The 25339-nt window shown below is 39.7% G+C and overlaps 1 long non-coding RNA gene across 1 annotated transcript; it reads left to right on the top strand.

The window, feature by feature from the left end:
* Positions 1-1266: 1266 nt before the first annotated feature.
* LOC124263851 lies at positions 1267-16121 on the top strand. The gene is made up of 4 exons (XR_006894973.1): positions 1267-1404; positions 14083-14607; positions 15172-16052; positions 16095-16121. It is a non-coding gene; the product is annotated as an uncharacterized LOC124263851 (long non-coding RNA).
* The last annotated feature ends 9218 nt before the right edge of the window (positions 16122-25339 follow it).

Genomic DNA, 25339 nt, shown 5'->3' on the forward strand with positions numbered 1-25339 from the left:
GCTCTGACTGGGTTCGGTATCCCGGGTGCTTCGTTTCGAGGGAAGTTTAGTTAGTTTAAACATATTTTATTCACAATGTGAAAAGGATCGGGGACAAGTTCTTTCAACTTATTAAACCCCTCTCCGAAGTAAACCCAAGCACAAAATATTGCACTTTTGATTTGCGATTGTGCGCTTATAATTTTGTTTATTTGTTTGTTCATTAATCAGCAATGTATATTATATGTCATGAATAAGTGATAATTGTGTTTTAATTATGTTTGATCACGGCTTTCAGAGGAACGAAGAAGGTATTGCTATCATAAGTTGGTTAATAGATACCAGACCTTTCACTGTGGTGAATACGACCAACATGACTTCCAAATCACGCCCAGACACGTCCCCTCTACGACATCGTCAGCTGTACAATGGGGTAGATGTGGTTGGCGAGCTAGCCATGGAAGAACAACTACGTTCAGTTCAGTCAAGAATTAAATCCGGGCGACCCTTGCAGTATGGGGCCAAGGGATCTTTTGCCGCATGTAAGGCTGTCCATAATGTCCACCCCCACCCCACCCCACGAACCTTAATTCTGACGTGATAAAATAAAAGTTTTATGCCCTGATTGATATACAAAAATACTCTCTCCCTTGTACACCCATTTACAGCACAGGTCAGCTTTATCTTTCTTTATTCATTGAACACATGTTCCCCACTCGATCGACATCATAAAAATATTACTACCAAGTGATCTAAATTTGAAAATGTCATAAAATGAGTTACAAAGATAGGGAACAGTAGTTTCTGTATCTTCCTGCTGCTGGCGAAGGATCCGGAAACACTACGGGTTAAAAACGCCACCCTGTGAACGAGGACAAGCCTGTGCGCGGGATAATATAAATTTGATCATCACGAAATCATGGCAGTATGGCGTCAGTCGTCATCCCCTGGTAAATCAGAGTACGACCATCATCAAGAACATCACTGCAATGTACTGTCTGCCAGCGTTGTACTGTTCTTGCCATGTTGTATCACCATAACAGCAGCTGAGTGACACAGTTTCCTGTTTTATAAACGTACTACTGGAAGAAAACCTGTGTTCGTATACGCCTACCACTATGAAAAACCAACACGAGTACCACGCGCCACCAGTTTCATTTCGTTGCTGGTTTAATTTCTAGCGTGGAAGTTTAATCATAGCATCTACTCACTATTCAGTAAAACCACTACAGCGTGTCGTTGATACGTATATATCACTTTGTTGTCATGCACGTCGCACTGCATAAACAGTTTGTTCCATTTACGCACGTATGCTTTTATAATATCATATCCCTGCAATCTGAACAAGCACGGAAAATCACAATGCCCTGTTGTCGAGAAGTGAAACAGCAAGTCCGATAGGAGGAATTGAGTGCAATCCATTGGGTAGGATGATATATATTTCATATTGTTAGAAACTGTACCAGGTGTGACGCAGCACAATTTCGTTGCTATAACATGCAGCGATCCTGATCTGTTTATAACGCTGATGGCTGTGTAAAGAATGTGAGTTGAATATTAATCATAAAAAATAGATATGATGAAATATGAGGTACAGGGTAGTACGTGCGAGCGGAGCCAAGTCAAAACTCAATGAAAACATACTGGAGCAAATTTCGAACTGACAAAAAACCCGACAAATTGAAATTCACTCCTACATAGAAGCAGGTATCGACACTCAAACTGAAACAGGAGTACCATTTGTGTCATCAAATGAATCCTCCTTTACGTCTTCATTTCTCTTGTCCATTGTCTCAACCACCATGACACTCATTGTCATATTGTGTAACATCCTTTGTGTCTTGATTTGTGTTGTACATTGTAGTTTCCATTGTCTCATCCATCGTGACATTCATTGCTATCCCGTTTATCATCCTCCGTGTCTTGATTTGTGTTATACATTGTAGTTTCCATTGTCTTATCCATCGTGACATTCATTGCTATCCCGTTTAGCATCCTCTGTGTCTTGATTTGTGTTATTAATTGTAGATTCTATTGTCTTATCCATCGTGACCTTCATTATCATCCAGTTAAACACCCTCTGTGTCTTGATTTGTGTTGTACATTGTAGTTCCCATTGTCTCATCCATCGTGACATTCATTGTTTTCCTGTTTATCATCCTCCGTGTCTTGATTTGTGTTATACATTGTAGTTTCCATTGTCTTATCCATCGTGACCTTCATTATCATCCCGTTAAACACCCTCTGTGTCTTGATTTGTGTTATACATTGTAGTTCCCATTGTCTCATCCATCGTGACATTCATTGCTATCCTGTTTATCATCCTCCGTGTCTTGATTTGTGTTATACATTGTAGTTTCCATTGTCTCATCCATCGTGACATTCATTGCTATCCTGTTTAACATCCCCTGTGTCTTGATTTGTGTTATACATTGTAGTTCCCATTGTCTCATCCATCGTGACATTCATTATCATCCCGTTAAACACCCTCTGTCTTGATTTGTGTTATACAATGTAGTTCCCCTTGTCTCATCCATCGTGACATTCATTGCTATCCCGTTAAACATCCTTTGTGTCTTGATTTGTGTTATACATTGTAGTTTCCATTGTCTCATCCATCGTGACATTCATTGCTATCCCGTTAAACATCCTTTGTGTCTTGATTTGTGTTATACATTGATAGATCGTCTTTATTTCCTCCAAAATTGAAGATACATATGCATGATTTAGCAGATATTACATTTTACAAGGTACAAGTGTTTGAAAGTTATACAATACAAAAACATTTAAAGATATGTATATATGGGTGTGTGTGTGTGTGTGTGTGTGTGTGTGTGTAAATCTAGTAACATGTGATGAAAAACCGTTTCCATTCATGAACAGCTTTACTCGTGATTTTCATACATTGAATCCATAGATCAGTATCAAGATCTCTAATGTTGTCATTTGGCACTCCTCCAAGTAGAAAACTAATCAGTGCATCATCATCATCATTCCAAACACTTACAAAGGTTGTAACATCCAATAGATCAATGAGGGAGCTAAGTAGTCGCTCTCTGTTACATTCCGTTTGTGGACAAAAGAGAAATACATGTTTTACAACGTCATAGGCATATGTGCCACATAAGCATTCTTTAGATTGTATAGCGAAAGTGCCGACACGGATGAGGTAGGATATGTCATAGAAATAATCTGAATCATTAAGAGCTATTAACCAAAGTTTGTTACTAGCAGCTGGATTGCGTAGGAGAGCGTATCTGTGGAGATTGACTCTGTAGTTAAGCTCAGAGGTAACGACATTTGCTTCAAATTTTGAGACTTTATCTCTTACAAGATTTGACCATTGATTTTGGTAACAAATACAGATGAGTTACGATAAATGTCAACATATTCAGTAAGATCATATTTACAGGTAAGATATAACATATGGTGTAAAGGAGAGGATTTACACTTCAGCATTTTTGCATACTATCCTTACAATCATGTTGAGCTAATCTATAGTGAAGAATTCGTTTGAAAATGAAACTAATATCAGTGTTAAGCAGTCTTCCCAGGAACAATAATGCTCTCTGATCAATATACGCACGTAGTGATACAAGTCCAAGACAGTCTCTGGCAATGACCGAGCACGTGCGTTTAGAGAACCCTTGTACTTTTTACAGAAGTACTTTTGCACACATTCAAGCATATCGTATTCTTTTAGTTGATATGTTACACCACATATTACAGGCAAATAGACCACAGGGTAGTACAATACGTTCCCATATGCGTACAGCATGCATAGGGTGAAGACCACCAAAATACAATCCATGACTGTGGTTAACATTGACTAGCTTTCTAAGCTTTTCACATATTAAAACAGTACGATTAAGGGTAGATTTAGCGGTGTTTATGTACAGGCCCGCATATACGACATCGGTTTTGCGGTTAATAACATGATCACCCAAAAATAGCTCTGGGCATTCGTGTTTATGATAATCACCAAACAGAAGGAAGGCACTTTTACTAGCATTAAACCTAAGGTGCCATGTTTTTGCATAATCAGATATAACATTCAATAAACATTGAAGACCATCGGGTGTACAACTTAATAGGGTTGTATCATCTGCAAGTAGGATACCAGGGGTAGTGGCCCAGGGCAGGTTTAAGCCTCTTCCTGAATTATCAGCAGCATTTAACAGATCGTTAATGTACAGTGTAAACAACCAAGCCGATTGGACCCGTCCTTGCCCAACACCCTGACGTATTTCAAAGGTATCCGAAATATGTCCGCCAATGCTAATACGTGATTTCATTGATGAAGAAAGTATGTATAAAAGTCTCCACATTTTACCTTTAATTCCAAAGTTGTGCAGTTTTAGGAAAAGACCATTAAGCCAAACCCGGTCGAATGCTTTTTCATTATCGACAAATGCACAGTATACTGGCGTTTCTCTTTCATTGTAGTAAGCAATAGTTTCTTGGAGCGTAAATAATGCGGTCTCTGCTCCAGCACCTTTTCTAAAACCAAACTGAAAAGGGTGAGGAAAATTCTTTACTTCTGTTGCCCAGCTTTCGATTCTATTCAAAAGTAATCTTTCAAAAAAGTTTACCTAAAACTGGAGTAAGTGTGATGCCTCTGTAATTAGAAGGGTTATCCTTACTTTTACCATGGCCTTTGTGGATTGGAAGTATATTCCCCACACTAAACAACTTAGGAACATATTCATAAGAAACAATATCATTATAAAACGTAAGAAGGTGGTTGATGAGTGATCTTCCACTAAATTTAACATGCTCATTTACAATATGATCCGGGCCTGGGGATTTACCCGTCTTCAATGATTTTACAGTTTTCAATAGTTCATCACCAGTAAATGGACATAAAAGATTCATACTGGTGTCATTACAGTCATCAACGTCTTGTCTTGTGACAAGATCTTCAATAACACTATTAACAAGACAGGTAAAATCTTGATCAAAATTGATATCTTCATACGGCTGGGAGAGATCCCTAAAGTACTTAGCAAATAGGTTACAGATACTTTCTGGAGCGTCACAGGTCTCGTTCTCGTACACAAGGGTTTTAACTCGTTCTTTATTGCGTTTGTACTTTTTTGTAACCCTGGTATATTCCTGAATATCAACTTCGGCTGCTTCATAGATGTCCCTGAACTTTTCATCTTGAAGTTTACGTTTTGATCGGCGATGTTTTTTTCGAAAGATTCTCTTAGCCTGCTTATATTTTACGTAGTGAACATCGTCCTTATTTCGTGGCTTACCCATATGGACCCATTCTTTACGTGCGTGTCGCATATCGTTATGGCATGGCTTTAAATTATCCCTCTTCCAGTAGGGTTTTAAATGGGATTGAAATTTTGAAGCAGGAATACTGATATTGGCTGAAGCATGTAATGAATCAAGGATGAAATTATGGTAGGCTTCAACATACTCCTCTGGTGTGTTGTAATCAGCTATATCTAAACTGACATTTCTGAAATAATTTTCAGTCTCATAGCGATAAAGCATCAGATCAATGCTGTTGGCCTTTCGCCAGTTTAACTTTTCACCCCCATAGTGATCTTGACGTACATCATCAGTTACATGCATACAAATAAGTATAGGGTAGTGATCTGAGACAGAGTACGGGATGGAATAGTCAATATCATAGCCAACAATGCTACTTCTACAATCAGTGTTAACAAAAACATAATCGATCATAGTTTTAACCTGTCTACATTTACTAGTGTAGGTGTAAGCATTTTGATTGTCCAGTGGTACAATCGAGATTAGGTCACGTTCCTTCAAAGCTCTCTGCAAACACTTAGCTCGAGAGTTTAATGCTGGGAGAGTCCGAAGGTCAGTATTAAAATCACCAAGTATTACAGTTTGTCCATGATATGAGCAGGTATCGTATACATCCATAGCATTATGGAGTTCTTCTGCGTAGACAGTGTCCATGACATTAGACGATGGAAGTCGCACACCAACTATGTACACTGGAATGCCACATTTAGTCATCTTAACACCAATGATGTGTTCACTGTTCGGTATATTTAATACCGAGACACTACAACTATCTTGCTTCCTGATGAACAATGCAACTCCACCAGCTCCTCTAGGTGAAGAATGGTTCTGCTGGCATTTGACACACACATGGAAGTCGTCATGAAGATCAGTTAGAATTGGTTTCTGATTGTCATTCAGCCAGTGTTCACTTAGGAACAGTATATCACAGCTATCCAGTTTATACTTGAGTTCCGACAAACAGTTCGTAACACCACGAATATTCCATGTAATGACACGAGATAATGACATTACAAGAATCAGTATGTATAAATTGCAAGACATATATTACTGTCCGTTACCTTCATGTCCATTATCGCCGTACCATGTATTATTCGGAACCCATTCCCGACAGTTCACGTTTTCAGGCCAGAAATAGTCGTCATCCATGATGACGTCAGCAGAGTCTCTAGTGACTGTAATTCGTATGGTGTATGTCGGGTTACGCGGACTGTCCCAATGCTTCATCAATCTGGTATGAGATATCACAACGCCACGGTCTTTAGCGTAATCCACTATAGCGTCTTTGATGATGTCAAAGACTTGTCAGCCCTGACATAACTTAGCACTAAACGTTTATTCCTATGCTTCGAAACACCACTAAATGACTTTTTCCACTCATTGTTGAATGTCACAGTTCTGGCTTTCCTTGTATTGCTCTGGGTTTCATTATCAGCACGCTCATCGTAGGGGTGAGAGTGTTCACAGATGATTACGTCATTGTCGGTTGGAGTGATTGGTGTATCCTTGCGAACAATAACCTGTGGTGAACTTGGCATACGATGGGCTTGTGCTGCTGTGGGTGCGCTTGGGGCTTGAGCATGCACTTTGTGGATATCGTCAAAGTCAGCATCTGACAACTGATTACCTAGCTTTACAGTGTCCGAATACAATAACTTGTTTCTTGTGTTTATGCAATCCATCTTTCCGTCAACTGCACGCACACTCTTATCAATAGAGTTTAGCATTGTAATGAAAGTGTCCTTTGAGTCTCTCAATTCTGCTTCACTTTGTTTAAGTTGATTGCAAAGTTTTAGGTTTTCCGCTTTCAACACTTTTTCTTTGGACAACAACGCTAGGTTTTCAGCTTCATAGTGTTTTGTTTCACTGACTCTTGCATCATATGCATCAAGGAGTCTGACCATATCATTATTGTATCTGTCCTCAAATTCTGCTAAACGTTTACACACAATTTCAAACTTTTTGTTCATGTCGTCATGAATAAACATCAGTTTTGACATCATATTCCCAAAGAGGTCTTTGTCCTTCTCATGAACATGTTCGTGTCCTGGTTTATCTTGAACAGATTTTTGTCTGGTCAGAACATCAGTTTGAATCACATGGGCAGGAATTACACCTTTAATAAACTTATAAAGCACATACGCATCAGAAGCATATTTCTCAGCTACGCTTTTAGTTTGGCCACTTCGCTTCACACGCCTGATAAGTATTCCTTCAGGAAAATCCTCACATTCGGATTTAGCCACATCATATAGAGAAAATCTTATATTATTGAGTCCCTGATCGTCGTTATCGTAGACTCCAAGCAGTTTTCCCTCGCAGGTTTTCCTATCATTTTCCCCAAATATATCATCCAGCTGTTTCACAATATCATAATCAACATTGTCAGGATTCTGTGTAGAATAGGTTTGGGGGGAGAAACATTCAGTCATTATGATATCAGTAGAGGATAGTGCACATAGGTATTTACCTGTTGGTTGACGTGCTTTATAGAGTTTTCAAGCCATCCGTATGCCCATGATCCATGAATATCCGTAAACACACATAAATAGATCTCCGCAACCATACACTGGGTTGTTATTTAAGTGAGTCTGTCATATGGGATTGCCATGTTCGCCATATGTGGGGCATAACCGGGAACAGGACAGGGCTATCGGGAGCTCCGAGTAAACACGTCCGAACCCTACGGCGGCTTGGTAAAAAATAGATATGATGAAATATGAGGTACAGGGTAGTACGTGCGAGCGGAGCCAAGTCAAAACTCAATGAAAACATACTGGAGCAAATTTCGAACTGACAAAAAACCCGACAAATTGAAATTCACTCCTACATAGAAGCAGGTATCGACACTCAAACTGAAACAGGAGTACCATTTGTGTCATCAAATGAATCCTCCTTTACGTCTTCATTTCTCTTGTCCATTGTCTCAACCACCATGACACTCATTGTCATATTGTGTAACATCCTTTGTGTCTTGATTTGTGTTGTACATTGTAGTTTCCATTGTCTCATCCATCGTGACATTCATTGCTATCCCGTTTATCATCCTCCGTGTCTTGATTTGTGTTATACATTGTAGTTTCCATTGTCTTATCCATCGTGACATTCATTGCTATCCCGTTTAGCATCCTCTGTGTCTTGATTTGTGTTATTAATTGTAGATTCTATTGTCTTATCCATCGTGACCTTCATTATCATCCAGTTAAACACCCTCTGTGTCTTGATTTGTGTTGTACATTGTAGTTCCCATTGTCTCATCCATCGTGACATTCATTGTTATCCTGTTTATCATCCTCCGTGTCTTGATTTGTGTTATACATTGTAGTTTCCATTGTCTTATCCATCGTGACCTTCATTATCATCCCGTTAAACACCCTCTGTGTCTTGATTTGTGTTATACATTGTAGTTCCCATTGTCTCATCCATCGTGACATTCATTGCTATCCTGTTTATCATCCTCCGTGTCTTGATTTGTGTTATACATTGTAGTTTCCATTGTCTCATCCATCGTGACATTCATTGCTATCCTGTTTAACATCCCCTGTGTCTTGATTTGTGTTATACATTGTAGTTCCCATTGTCTCATCCATCGTGACATTCATTGCTATCCCGTTTAACATCCTCCGTGTCTTGATTTGTGTTATACATTGTAGTTTCTATTGTCTCATCCATCGTGACATTCATTGCTATCCCGTTTAACATCCTTTGTGTCTTGATTTGTGTTATACATTGTAGTTCCCATTGTCTCATACATCGTGACATTCATTGCTATCCCGTTTATCATCCTCCATGTCTTGATTTGTGTTGTACATTGTAGTTCCCATTGTCTCATCCATCGTGACATTCATTGCTATCCTGTTTAACATCCTCTGTGTCTTGATTTGTGTTATACATTGTAGTTCCCATTGTCTCATCCATCGTGACATTCATTGCTATCCCGTTTATCATCCTCCGTGTCTTGATTTGTGTTATACATTGTAGTTTCCATTGTCTCATTCATCGTTACATACATTGCTATCCCGTTTATCATCCTCTGCGTATTCTCTTGTGTTATACATTGTAGTTTCCATCTATATGTGTTATACATTGTATTTTCCATTGTCTCATCCATCGTGACATTCATTGCTATCCCGTTTATCATCCTTTGCGTATTCTCTTGTGTTATACATTGAAGTTTCCATCTATTTGTGTTATACATTATATTTTCCATTGTCTCATTAATCGTGACATTCATTATCATCCCGTTAAACACCCTCTGGGTCTTCGGTTGTGTTATTCATTGTATTTTCTACGGTCACATCCATCGTGACATTTGTTGTCATGAAGTGTACCATTCTTTGTGTATTCAACTGTGTTATTCATTGTGATTTCCATTGTGTCATTCTTTGCGTCATCATCATTCTGTGTCTTCACCTGTGTTATTCATTGTATCGTCTAGTATGTCATCCATTATTTCAGATATTGTGTCATTCTTTACGTCATCATCATTCTGTGTCTTCACCTGTGTTATTCATTGTATCGTCTAGTATGCCATCCATTATTTCAGATATTGTGTCATTCTTTGCGTCATCATCATTCTGTGTCTTCACCTGTGTTATTCATTGTATCGTCTAGCATGCCATCCATTATTTCAGATATTGTGTCATTCTTTAGTCTTCACCTGTGTTATTCATTGTGATTTCCATTGTGTCATTCTTTGCGTCATCATCATTCTGTGTCTTCACCTGTGTTATTCATTGTATCGTCTAGTATGCCATCCATTATTTCAGATATTGTGTCATTCTTTGCGTCATCATCATTCTGTGTCTTCACCTGTGTTATTCATTGTATCGTCTATGCCATCCATTATTTCAGATCATTCTTTGCGTCATCATCATTCTGTCTTCACCTGTGTTATTCATTGTGATTTCCATTGTGTCATTCTTTGCGTCATCATCATTCTGTGTCTTCACCTGTGTTATTCATTGTATCGTCTAGCATGCCATCCGTTATTTCAGATATTGTGTCATTCTTTACGTCATCATCATTCTGTGTCTTCACCTGTGTTATTCATTGTGATTTCCATTGTGTCATTCTTTGCGTCATCATCATTCTGTGTCTTCACCTGTGTTATTCATTGTATCGTCTAGTATGTCATCCGTTATTTCAGATATTGTGTCATTCTTTGCGTCATCATCATTCTGTGTCTTCACCTGTGTTATTCATTGTATCGTCTAGTATGCCATCCGTTATTTCAGATATTGTGTCATTCTTTGCGTCATCATCATTCTGTGTCTTCACCTGTGTTATTTATTGTATCGTCTAGTATGTCATCCGTTATTTCAGATATTGTGTCATTCTTTGCGTCATCATCATTCTGTGTCTACACCTGTGTTATTGATTGTATCGTCTAGTATGCCATCCGTTATTTCAGATATTGTGTCATTCTTTGCGTCATCATCATTCTGTGTCTTCACCTGTGTTATTCATTGTATCGTCTAGTATGCCATCCATTATTTCAGATATTGTGTCATTCTTTGCGTCATCATCATTCTGTTTCTTCACCTGTGTTATTCATTGTATCGTCTAGTATGCCATCCATTATTTCAGATATTGTGTCATTCTTTGCGTCATCATCATTCTGTGTTCTTCACCTGTGTTATTCATTGTATCGTCTAGTATGCCATCCGTTATTTCAGATGTTGTGTCATTCTTTGCGTCATCATCATTCTGTGTCTACACCTGTGTTATTCATTGTATCGTCTAGTATGCCATCCGTTATTTCAGATATTGTGTCATTCTTTGCGTCATCATCATTCTGTGTCTTCACCTGTGTTATTCATTGTATCGTCTAGTATGTCATCCGTTATTTCAGATATTGTGTCATTCTTTGCGTCATCATCATTCTGTGTCTTCACCTGTGTTATTCATTGTATCGTCTAGTATGCCATCCGTTATTTCAGATATTGTGTCATTCTTTACGTCATCATCATTCTGTGTCTTCACCTGTGTTATTCATTGTGTGATTAATGCCATCCATTATTTCATTCTTTTTCTTTTGCGTCATCATCATTCTGTGTCTTCACCTGTGTTATTCATTGTATCGTCTAGTATGTCATCCGTTATTTCAGATATTGTGTCATTCTTTGCGTCATCATCATTCTGTGTCTTCACCTGTGTTATTCATTGTATCGTCTAGTATGTCATCCGTTATTTCAGATATTGTGTCATTCTTTACGTCATCATCATTCTGTGTCTACACCTGTGTTATTTATTGTATCGTCTAGTACGTCATCCGTTATTTCAGATATTGTGTCATTCTTTGCGTCATCATCATTCTGTGTCTACACCTGTGTTATTCATTGTATCGTCTAGTATGCCATCCGTTATTTCAGATATTGTGTCATTCTTTGCGTCATCATCATTCTGTGTCTTCACCTGTGTTATTCATTGTATCGTCTAGTATGCCATCCATTATTTCAGATATTGTGTCATTCTTTGCGTCATCATCATTCTGTGTCTTCACCTGTGTTATTCATTGTATCGTCTAGTATGCCATCCATTATTTCAGATATTGTGTCATTCTTTGCGTCATCATCATTCTGTGTCTTCACCTGTGTTATTCATTGTATCGTCTAGTATGCCATCCGTTATTTCAGATATTGTGTCATTCTTTGCGTCATCATCATTCTGTGTCTACACCTGTGTTATTCATTGTATCGTCTAGTATGCCATCCGTTATTTCAGATATTGTGTCATTCTTTGCGTCATCATCATTCTGTGTCTTCACCTGTGTTATTCATTGTATCGTCTAGTATGCCATCCATTATTTCAGATATTGTGTCATTCTTTGCGTCATCATCATTCTGTGTCTTCACCTGTGTTATTCATTGTATCGTCTAGTATGCCATCCATTATTTCAGATATTGTGTCATTCTTTGCGTCATCATCATTCTGTGTCTTCACCTGTGTTATTCATTGTATCGTCTAGTATGCCATCCATTATTTCAGATATTGTGTCATTCTTTGCGTCATCATCATTCTGTGTCTTCACCTGTGTTATTCATTGTATCGTCTAGTATGCCATCAATATTTCAGATATTGTGTCATTCTTTTGCGTCATCATCATTCTGTGTCTTCACCTGTGTTATTCATTGTATCGTCTAGTATGCCATCCATTATTTCAGATATTGTGTCATTCTTTGCGTCATCATCATTCTGTGTCTTCACCTGTGTTATTCATTGTATCGTCTAGTATGCCATCCATTATTTCAGATATTGTGTCATTCTTTGCGTCATCATCATTCTGTGTCTTCACCTGTGTTATTCATTGTGATTTCCTTGTGTCATTCTTTGCGTTATCATCATCATTCTGTGTCTTCACCTGTGTTATTCATTGTATCGTCTAGTATGTCATCCATTATTTCAGATATTGTGTCATTCTTTGCGTCATCATCATTCTGTGTCTTCACCTGTGTTATTCATTGTATCGTCTAGTATGCCATCCATTATTTCAGATATTGTGTCATTCTTTACGTCATCATCATTCTGTGTCTTCACCTGTGTTATTCATTGTATCGTCTAGTATGCCATCCAATATTTCAGATATTGTGTCATTCTTTGCGTCATCATCATTCTGTGTCTTCACCTGTGTTATTCATTGTATCGTCTAGTATGCCATCCGTTATTTCAGATATTGTGTCATTCTTTGCGTCATCATCATTCTGTGTCTTCACCTGTGTTATTCATTGTATCGTCTAGTATGCCATCCAATATTTCAGATATTGTGTCATTCTTTGCGTCATCATCATTCTGTGTCTTCACCTGTGTTATTCATTGTATCGTCTAGTATGCCATCCGTTATTTCAGATATTGTGTCATTCTTTGCGTCATCATCATTCTGTGTCTTCACCTGTATTATTCATTGTATCGTCTAGTATGCCATCCATTATTTCAGATATTGTGTCATTCTTTGCGTCATCATCATTCTGTGTCTACACCTGTGTTATTCATTGTATCGTCTAGTATGCCATCCAATATTTCAGATATTGTGTCATTCTTTGCGTCATCATCATTCTGTGTCTTCACCTGTGTTATTCATTGTATCGTCTAGTATGCCATCCGTTATTTCAGATATTGTGTCATTCTTTGCGTCATCATCATTCTGTGTCTTCACCTGTGTTATTCATTGTATCGTCTAGTATACCATCCGTTATTTCAGATATTGTGTCATTCTTTACGTCATCATCATTCTGTGTCTTCACCTGTGTTATTCATTGTATCGTCTAGTATGCCATCCATTATTTCAGTTATTGTGTCATTCTTTACGTCATCATCATTCTTTGTCTACACCTGTGTTATTCATTGTATCGTCTAGTATGCCATCCAATATTTCAGATATTGTGCCATTCTTTGCGTCATCATCAATCTGTGTCTTCACCTGTGTTATTCATTTTATCATCTAGTATGCCATCCAATATTTCAGATATTGTGTCATTCTTTACGTCATCATCATTCTGTGTCTTCACCTGTGTTATTCATTGTATCGTCTAGTATGCCATCCAATATTTCAGATATTGTGTCATTCTTTACGTCATCATCATTCTGTGTCTTCACCTGTGTTATTCATTGTATCGTCTAGTATGCCATCCAATATTTCAGATATTATTGTCATTCTTTACGTCATCATCATTCTGTGTCTTCACCTGTGTTATTCATTGTATCGTCTAGTATGCCATCCGTTATTTCAGATATTGTGTCATTCTTTACGTCATCATCATTCTGTGTCTTCACCTGTGTTATTCATTGTATCGTCTAGTATACCATCCGTTATTTCAGATATTGTGTCATTCTTTGCGTCATCAACTGTGCTATCCATTGTATCTTGCAGATTGTCATCCATGGCGTCATTCATTGTGGCGTGTCATCCAGTGGGTATCTGATCGCCGTGTTATTGTTCTACCAATCTTGTGGTAGAAACTCGGACTAGACTCAAAACGTCACTGGCATGTGGATGTTTCCAAAATGGGATGCAAACAGACCAAGGTTAAACCTTTGAAGCAGAAATTTGCTGAAAATGGTCTGACAAGCAAGAACAACTGTCCTCTCCAGCTGGACTACGCCCAGTGCCAGGTGACACCGTCCACATCCCGTCTGTCAGGAGACGGAGGTTCTTCAACAACTGCAGGATGAGGGATTGGTCCTCGACCGTCAGACCAGCGGAGGAGTGGCCTTCTTTGTCCCCGCCGGGATGGGGGTCGTTCCCCGTGGAAAAGCTCCCCATCGTCCTAGGGAAATCCCATTCCGAGGGCACTATACCGCTGAAGAGAAACAAATCATAGCGGATGTCTTCAGATATGATAAGTAGGTTCTTTGTGATATTATATGTCACTGCTTGTTATAAAGATAATGTTTCAAGAAAATAACAAATCACAGTCAGAGAAAGAATCACATCTTTGGCCATTTTCTGAAGAAATGTTCACACACACACACACACACACACACACACACACACACACACACACACACACACACACACACACACACACACACACACACACACACACACACACACAACACACACACACACACACACACACACACGTGATTTCTGCAGGTGTATAAGCAATAAATATATAAAATATGAGTCCAGATATTTCTTCTTGCCTAATCTCCTTTATATCTGCACAAGATCTTTCGCCGTTAAACGGCAATGAATGATTCATTGTACACTTCAGTGAAGAGCCGTTGAACGGCGAAAGATCTTGTGTAGATATAAAGGAGATTTGGCAATAAGAAATATCTGGACTCATATTGTATTTATATATAAACTGCATTAGACATATATTTCTTCTACAAAAGACAAAATCATTCATAAATGAGGCATGAATCTCATTGAGTGAACATTACTACCACGATTTTATTCAGGTTGGTGGAACAAGTACAAAGGAAACAACTGGACAGGGAAATAAAGCACAAAGCTGTCAAGGACGAGAAGAAACGTCGCGAGTTCATCAAGAAAATGAAGGCGGAGTACCAGCTTCAGGCGAGGGAAGAGAAACTGAAGAAGCTGGAGGAAAAGCGGGCGGCAGTGAAGAGGAAGCCAGCCAAAATATAGAGTTTGGGGCGGTTCGGGGTGAACAGAGGGGCGTGGGATGATGTAGGGGTAGGGGTGGGGGTTATGGTAGGGATAGGCTTCGATGTAAGGCAGAAGGAGTAGGGTAGGGGTAGAAGTACCACGTGTGGTGAGGGCATGATTAGGGGCAACGGTTCTGATTTTTAAACTTGAGAACCAAGAAACCAGAGCTTATCTTATAGAGCGCATGATACTACGGTTGTACACATACTTACCGAAACTGAAAGGCATAACTGAAGAGACTGTTACAGTAAATTGTTTTTACCTGCTATAGCCTTTAAAATACTGCTTCAACGCTTATATTTGAACACGCATAGTACACACAAACCTGTTTTACAGATCTATCAGGCACTTTGTGTTGATTTATTTTTTCCAAAACGTAACGTCTTTTTCTTATTCAACGAGTATTGTGATGCTTTGTTAAATGAACAGATCCAAACTGACCATATATTACGAGCGCTTCCTTCACCTCCTATATATGTTGACACACATGGGATTAAGAGTTATCTCCCATCATTCATTCAATCTGGGATTCAACACCCCGTAGACTTTCTTTTGAGTTTGAAACACACAAAAAACACGTTTTAAACCACGTCGGAGAACTCTGGGTCAGACTTTAGTCACTGTTTCAGATCAAAAGCAACAACCTAAATATAATGTCGCTGTCAAATAGGTATACTCGAATAGGTATACTCAAATAGGTATACTCAAATAGGTATACTCATTCACATCTATCCAGAGTCAAAATAAACACAGCTGGTCTTTATAACCAAACAATCATATTCATTGTGAAACCTCATTTTCACGTATATAATTAACTCGAAAAGAACTCGATAAAGGCACTAGGAGCCTGTAGACCACTGACGTATATATTTAAACCTATTTTATGGGACAACAGGGGCGGTGGGATAGCCTAGTGGTTACAGGGTTCGTTCGTCACGCCGAAGACCCGTGTTCGATTCTCCCTATGGGTAAAATATGTGAAGCCCATTTCTGGTGATATTGCTGGAATATTGCCAAAAGCGGCGTAAAACCAAACTCACTCACTCACTGTGTCGTAACATAAACCAGAATCTCATAAAATACCAAACTCACTCACACTGTCGTAACATAAACCAGAATCAGGAAGTACATATAGGCGACAAACCCTATGCATATTCATAAGAAATTTTGAAATTTCGAAATCATTTTTTGAAAAGCTAAATAAATCTTGTATGTTGTAATCATTATCATACACATTTTGAGCAAGTAGGTATGAGGCACTTGCGAAGCTTCCTAGAAAAGGCCTACTTGATTAAAGTTGTGAAATGTAGATACTGAAAGACTGGAAAACAGCTCGACATAAAGGTGAAATTGACTACTAGAATGTTGCAAGGCAATATGCTAAGCAGAAATTGTACATGCATCCGTATAAATATGATGTAAATATGTTTTCTTGTCACTCAATGGGATTGAGAAAACTAAACATGAGACCGCTAAAACAAATTCTCGACTGTGGGACAAGTACAGTCAAGCACGTAGATGTTGCAATGACATCTATTCTTATAGTCTAAAAAGCGACACCTAGACAAGATCGTCTCTACAAACTTCTCCTCAAAATGTGTCAATGAATCGCGGATGTCTTGGTCGTAATCTCCACACAGTCCTGTCAGAAAAAACCCATTTGTCACCGTGTACGAATGCTGTGGAAACCCACGTGACATTTTGAATCCTATAACAGCCCACGTGACTCTTTGAAGACAGACGACAGTGAGCTTCGTTTGCGTTAATTGTCATCAATGAAATGTCTTGTCCCATCGCATTTCTCTGAAATTGTTCTGAATATGATATTGGCCGATTTTATGCATGGTTCTGACTTACGATCAACACTACGTGCGGTCTTATGTTAATGTATGCGGAACTTCGTGTTTACGCTAAAAATCTTGTTATCATCAGGGGTGATTATGTAATTCAGATATGAGGTTTGGTGTCATAGCAACACGTCTTTGTATCGTTTCAGGTTTTGATTGGTTGGTTGGTTAACGCCGCACTCAGCAATATTCCAGCTATAGGGCGACGGCCTGTAAATAATATAGTCTGGACCGGACAATCCAGTGATTAACAACATGCGGTTCGATCTACGCAACTGGGATACGATGACATGTGTCAACCCAGTCAACGAGTCTGGCCACCCGATCCCGTTAGTCGCCTCTCACAAGAAGTATAGGTTGCTGGAGACCAATTTTAACCCGGATCTTTACGGGTACTTCTGGTTTTGGGTTTCAAGATATACGTGTACATGTAAATCCGTAACTAGAACATACTTTAACTCTTCATAACAACCATGCTGCATGACTGTACAGTCGTAATCGATGTACACTTTTGTGCTAGTACAAAAGTCACTCACAGTCTTTGATGACTGATTTCTTCACAAACTGAAGCTTTTATATGCCAGTATGTAATAAACAAATGTACATGTTCTTTGTCAATGTTTCGTCTTTATACGCATTCATGTAACATGTGTTTCATGCGCAATCGTATGATCGTCAAAGGGAGATAACTCCATTAAAATCTGTGTACTTCGGACTACTGTATAATTCGGACTTTTTTAGTCGGTCCCAAGCTGGTCCGAATTAGACAGAGTGCACTGTAATTTATATTCGTAAACAGTACATACTTTAGTTATATACTGTGTCACATTACATATAAAATTGTAATCAGTACACACTGGGACAGTGTTATGCCATATTACATGTCCCTTTGTACCAAGTACATTTAGGTAGCCCTGCGGGTACAAAAGGTGGGACATATAGGACGAAATAAACCTCACGAACTGAAACCAACAATCGGTTATACCTATTTGGGTTGTCAGTCAAGACGTGATGAGGTTTATTCATGACGGTCTGCTCAAAAAGGGATGGCGATGGACCTCCTATGTGTGTCTTTTGTGATCAATTATATACTGCTTTCCTGTGTGGACTTTTCAACCACGAGGGGACTCACATTATGCAGCGTTAAATATGATAGATCCATCTTCCCGAGCGGGCACCTCATTTTGAACTACTTAAGGGAAATTGATCTGTATCATAAATTGTAACAATGTAATGTGAATGACGGAATGCTTGTTTTTGAATTTGGTGCTATGACATGTTGATGGCCATTCTAGAAGTTGAGTTCATGAAGAACGATGACAATTTTTATGGATATACAAACTTCTTTTATTGTGAAAGGCGACATTTCGACATAGATTCTAATGTCGTTGTCTTGCTTGAAAACACGTGTTTGGCAACGACATTAGAATCTTTGTCGAAACGTCCATAAAATCTTGTCATCATTCTTCAAGGCATCTGTATGTCTGACGTTATGACACATCCATACATATCAAAATCCATATTGGAAAAGTACATCTTTAACCTTGGTAACCCATGAAGATCTGCAGACATCAGCCAGTTTTTTTGTCAGCCTGTTTAGGGAGTCTTTCGTTGTCCATATGTAAGTTTTTAGACCAGTATTTGATGCATTTATATTCTATATCTTCCACACTCTCCTCTAACGGCATCATTACTGGTTGAAGATTGTAAATACAAAATTCTCTTGAAATATTTAGTTTGAACTTTTACCAATATCATACTATTATCTGTTGAGACAGGTACACCGCCGGTTCTGGTATGTAGTTTATACATCAGAAGACATGTCTTTTCTGCTTGGTTTGATAATGCTTGTAACGTTTTAGTCCATAAAAGTTTAGGTGAGAAGAAAGGTCCAAGATATCTGTAGCTTCAAACAGTCTCCATTTATTTAGCTGGCCATTGTAACACCACTTTTCGTAACTTCGAAGTATTCCTCCTTTTCTGAAAACAACAGCCGAATCGCATAAAAACGTAGCCACCTGTCACTGAAACTTTAGATATCATTCACATCTTCAAGCCGCGCAAGTTGTCTCCCGCCTTCTGGCACCACGTTGTGCTGCTCATCTTCCTCATCCACCATACCATTGTGGAGATTAGGATAACGAGTCCTCATCAAGTTGTGCAGGCAGACCCAGCATTCAGTGATGTCCTTCACAACGGAAGGCCTTGGCAGCATGGTGGTGAGGAGGATTTGACAAATCTGAGCCATGATTCCAAATGCATTTTCCAGTACCCGTCGACCCCTGCTGATCCTGTAGTTGTAGATTCTCTCGGCTCTCTGGAGAGTCCTATGACCAGACGGTTTCATCAAGAAAGCCCTTATTCCAAAGGCATCATCTCCCAGAATAAAGCATGGCTCGTCATCTTGGGGTGAGGGGAACGGATCAGGAAATCCCATGCTCCCGTCTTCAAGGCAATCCTTGAGCTCGCACTCGTTGAACATCTGAGCATCAGACATACTTCCGTAAGCACCAACGTCCACGTCCGGCACAAGGGACATGAGGACCACAGAGAAGAAGCCCTTGTAGTTGTGGTACAATGAGCCGCTCTTATGGCCACCTGTTTGCCATCTAAAGCTCCTACGGCATGATGCTTGGGTACCTATCACCTGAAGTCAGGAACCACAATGTGATGGCTATAGTGTCAAGACTGGAGGTAGCTACTTTCTCATATATGTATCCGGCTTCTGTATTCTTGGTCCCACTTTCTGCACCAACCCATCAAACATGGCAGGCTCCATCCTAAGGTAGTTGAAGAATGACTGCGTGTCCTCAACTCTGAACTACTCCATCAGTCTTGTGCAATGTCCATACAGCCTCCTCCTTTCCTCTGTCAGCCATGGTCTGGTCTGGAATCTCCTGGGTCTTCTCCTGGGCCTTCTCCTGGTCTCCTCCACATCTCTTTCAATCAGGGCTTGCTGGAAGACAGCAATCTGGAGCAACGCAACATGGTCCAGGTGGCCCATAGTCTATGGGAGTTGGGCCGTGACTGATGAATAGTCCAGATTCAACAGGTTTTTATACACCATCGTGGAACATTCCGGCAGCATTCTTGATGCATTTCGGACATTCGTGTCACATTCTAAGTGCATTTGAAGGATATTTGAAATATTCGAGCTGCATTCTTTTTTAATTCTTTAACATTCGATCCATATTTGGGGGTCATTCCAAGAGGGTTCTGAATGCATTCTATGTAAATTCGTACAGCATTCGAGGTACGTTCCAACTGAAATTCGAGTGCTATTCACGCAGCAATCGAACCGGACTCGTACGGCAGTCGAAATTCATTTTAAGTATTCTTAGTCTATTCTAACGGCATTCTAATTATTCCTATTGTATTCCGATTCATTCGAGCTGCATTCGTGATCTAGTACATTTTGAATGAGTAAGAATCATTCGAGACGGGTTCGAAGTTCGTTCTAAGTATTCCAACAACATTCTTACAAAGCTTAAAAAAATTGTTTATTTTGACATTCTCTCCCGTTCGAATTTTGGAAAAAAACATTTCTGGCTGATTCTCCTTGATTCCTGTCAATTCGAAATAAGTGTGAAGGACCCTTAACGAGAACAATACCGGGCTCACCATACATCCTTGACGGGTGCCGATGGAACATGAGAAAAAGTCTGAGACTTTTTTTAGTACGAATGCATGATTTACACTTGGAGTACATGTCGCGTAAAACTGATAGAATGGGTCCTATATTGAATGAGTCTGTGAAACCGAAACATGAGTCTCATTAACCAACTCATACAATGACCTACTTTTCAGCCGATACGAATATTCTCGTGTGAAAGTGTAAAGAGACACTACAAACAACTATGGTTACACTGAATTCCAATTCCTTGTTTCATAAGAAAATGGTATTTACAAATGAAGTTGAATTTTAATTAAGAAATACACTTCGCTCTACCACCATGTATTTAAGAAATACACTTCGCTCTACCACCATGTATAGTGTAATAAAACACACTTTTGCCCTGAACTATTATAGTTAAAGCACGAGGACGCTTGCGTCCGAGTGCTTTAACGTTATAATAGTTCAGGGCGAAAGTGTGTTTTATTACTCTATACATGGTGGTAGGGCGAACTGTATTTCTTTTCTAAGATGCCTAATTTAATACTTTCTAAAGATAATTACGATTAATTTAAGGCAGAAACAAACGACGGTGTCGGTGACCTAAATTAAGAATCCTCGCACAGGGCTCACTGGCGCGCTGTTCTATTGATGTGTCTGCCCCCTACGTTAAGACGAACGTTACCAGAAAAAAACAAATGATAACAGTTTGATGACGGTTTACGTTCGGATTAAATATCTTGTCTGAATTATTTTAATTACATCTGTCATTAACGTAAACCATATGGGGCAATATGAACGTTGCATTTCTACTACCAGCGTAAGTTTAGATCAGTACATCCAGAGGAAGTTGAGTAGTCAAGCGACATTCCACTCTCCTACCCAGAGTTCCATGTTATGTTAAGTCATCGCTGACAACTGACATGCATCGTGACGTCGCTTACATTGTGACGTAATGTAAAATGGTTCGATTACGAGGGGGCACACTAGAATGGCGCAGTGCCGGGATAACGTCATTCAATTGTTAGGTCATCAAAAAACTATACCTTTATTGTCTGATAATGTATTTTTTTTTTTTCGATTGTTCTAACCGCTAGGCATCTTAGAAACTTTAATAACATCGTATTTCCATATTTTATGGCGAGGTGTAGGCAGCATGACCTTACTAAGACGTCACAGACTGCTCCTGTTTTATGAGGTCGCATAATGATTCACAATTCATCTGGCTCACTGGTTACACCTTTTATGTGTTGTTTGCGCTTATTCAGTGTATTGTTGTAACGCACAATGTGATTGATATAAAATCAAACTTTTCTATCGGCCCAGCCTCGTTTGGAGATTTCCACGATTTCCGTATGGTGGCTGATTAGGGCCATCGCTTTCTCGCCTTACAATTCGGAGGCGAGAAAGCAAGAAAGCGATATCACGAGACGAGAAAGCGATATCATTCTCGTCTCGCGTTATCGCTTTCTCGTCTCGCGTTATCGCTTTCTCGTCTCGTGCTATCGCTTTCTCGTCTCGTGTTGTCGCTTTCTCGTCTCGTGATATCGCTTTCTCGCCTCCGAATTTTAAGGCGAGAAAGCGATGGCCCTAATCAGCCACCATAGATCAGGCTGTACGACAGAACACGCTGCACGACGTGTTTACAAGGATTAGAAGGAGCGTAGTGTTGCAATATACAAGTGCTTAGATGTATAAAATAATACTGATTAATATGTATATATATCCAGTTGAATGAATTGGTTTCAAAATTCTGGATTGGTTATTGTGCTAAGTTGCGCAATAGGACGGAACCCAGTCAGCAGGAAACGAGAATGTTGTGTAATCAATGTTTGGACTTGCCACAGACGTTAAAATTGGATGCTGTCGAACGCCTTTGAAAAGTCTAAAAAAGCAATAGAATCTTCATTCAGACGACTTGGATAAATACTTGCTGTTCAAATCCATATGTGAATATGAACTGGCGACTTTTTGTGACAATTAAATCAGAAACTAATCCCACAATGTTTACATGATTCAAGCCAGACGTCTGCGAACCAAAAATCAGTTTTGTTTTTGAAGACGATGTGTTCAACTAAATCCTGTATGTCAAAACTAACCGGCATTAATCGAGGCCCGGATGTTATTGGCACCCTGTGGTTATTGTTTCCTGATACCCCATTATTAAGCAAGCCCACTTGAACATTAAACGTTTACTCGAGGAAACATGGTAGTGGTTACTCCAGTGACAAGCCCCCTTTAATCGAGCAAACATGGTAGTGGTTATTCCAGTGACAAGCCCCTTTTACTACAGGAAACATGGTAGTGGTTATTCCAGTGACAAGCCCCCTTTACTAGAGGAAACATGGTAGTGGTTATTCCAGTGACAAGACCCCTTTACTAGAGGAAACATGGTAGTGGTTATTCCAGTGACAAGCCCCCTTTACTCGAGGAAACATGGTAGTGGTTATTCCAGTGACAAGACCCCTTTACTAGAGGAAACATGGTAGTGGTTATTCCAGTGACAAGCCCCCTTTACTCGAGGAAACATGGTAGTGGTTATTCCAGTGACAAGCCCCTTTACTAGAGCAAACACATGGTTATTCCAGTGACAAGCCCCTTTATTCGAGGAAACATGGTAGTGGTTATTCCAGTGACAAGCCCCTTTACTAGGAGCAAACATGGTATGGTTATTCCAGTGACAAGGTTAACATGGTAGTGGCTATTCCAGTGAAGCCCCTTTACTAGAGGAAACATGGTAGTGGTTATTCCAGTGACAAGCCCCCTTTACTAGAGCAAACATGGTAGTGGTTATTCCAGTGACAAGCCCCCTTTACTAGAGGAAACATGGTAGTGGTTATTCCAGTGACAAGCCCCCTTTACTAGAGCAAACATGGTAGTGGTTATTCCAGTGACAAGCCCCTTTACTAGAGAGCAAACATGGTAGTGGTTATTCCAGTGACAAGCCCCCTTTACTAGAGCGAAACATGGTAGTGGTTAAGTGACAAGCCCCTTTATCGAGGAAACATGGTAGTGGTTATTCCAGTGACAAGCCCCCTTTACTAGAGGAAACATGGTAGTGGTTATTCCAGTGACAAGCCCCCTTTAATCGAGGAAACATGGTAGTGGTTATTCCAGTGACAAGCCCCCTTTACTAGAGGAAACATGGTAGTGGTTATTCCAGTGACAAGCCCCCTTTACTAGAGGAAACATGGTAGTGGTTATTCCAGTGACAAGACCCCTTTACTAGAGGAAACATGGTAGTGGTTATTCCAGTGACAAGCCCCCTTTAATAGAGGAAACATGGTAGTGGTTATTCCAGTGACAAGCCCCTTTACTAGAGGAAACATGGTAGTAGTTATTCCAGTGACAAAAACCCCTTTACTAGAGGAAACATGGTAGTGGTTATTCCAGTGAAGCCCCTTTACTAGAGGAAACATGGTAGTGGTTATTCCAGTGACAAGCCCCTTTACTAGAGGAAACATGGTAGTGGTTATTCCAGTGAAGCCCCCTTTACTAGAGGAAACATGGTAGTGGTTATTCCAGTGAAGCCCCTTTACTAGAGGAAACATGGTAGTGGTTATTCCAGTGACAAGCCCCTTTACTAGAGGAAACATGGTAGTGGTTATTCCAGTGACAAGCCCCCTTTACTAGAGGAAACATGGTAGTGGTTATTCCAGTGACAAAAACCCCTTTACTAGAGGAAACATGGTAGTGGTTATTCCAGTGAAGCCCCCTTTACTAGAGGAAACATGGTAGTGGTTATTCCAGTGAAGCCCCCTTTACTAGAGGAAACATGGTAGTGGTTATTCCAGTGACAAGCCCCTTTACTAGAGGAAACATGGTAGTGGTTATTCCAGTGACAAGCCCCCTTTACTAGAGGAAACATGGTAGTGGTTATTCCAGTGAAGCCCCCTTTACTAGAGGAAACATGGTAGTGGTGGTTATTCCAGTGACAAGCCCCCAGTGAAGCCCTTTTACTAGAGAAACATGGTAGTGGTTATTCCAGTGACAAGCCCCCTTTACTAGAGGAAACATGGTAGTGGTTATTCCAGTGAAGCCCCCCTTTACTAGAGGAAACATGGTAGTAGTTATTCCAGTGATTCCAAGCCCCTTTACTAGAGGAAACATGGTAGTGGTTATTCCAGTGAAGACAAGCCCCCTTTACTAGAGGAAACATGGTAGTGGTTATTCCAGTGAAGCCCCTTTACTAGAGGAAACATGGTAGTAGTTATTCCAGTGACAAGCCCCCTTTACTAGAGGAAACATGGTAGTGGTTATTCCAGTGAACCCCCTTTGACAAGACCCCCTTTACTAGAGGAAACATGGTAGTGGTTATTCCAGTGAAGCCCCATTTACTAGAGGAAACATGGTAGTGGTTATTCCAGTGAAGCCCCCTTTATTAGAGGAAACATGGTAGTGGTTATTCCAGTGAAGCCCCCTTTACTAGAGGAAACATGGTAGTGGTTATTCCAGTGACAAAAACCCTTTGTTTTCCCGTGTTTCACTGAACAATAA

The sequence above is a fragment of the Haliotis rubra genome, unplaced genomic scaffold (genome assembly GCF_003918875.1).
Source record: "Haliotis rubra isolate DU_JTF1 unplaced genomic scaffold, ASM391887v1 Scf9, whole genome shotgun sequence".
In the NCBI taxonomy this organism is placed as follows: Eukaryota; Metazoa; Mollusca; class Gastropoda; order Lepetellida; family Haliotidae; genus Haliotis; species Haliotis rubra.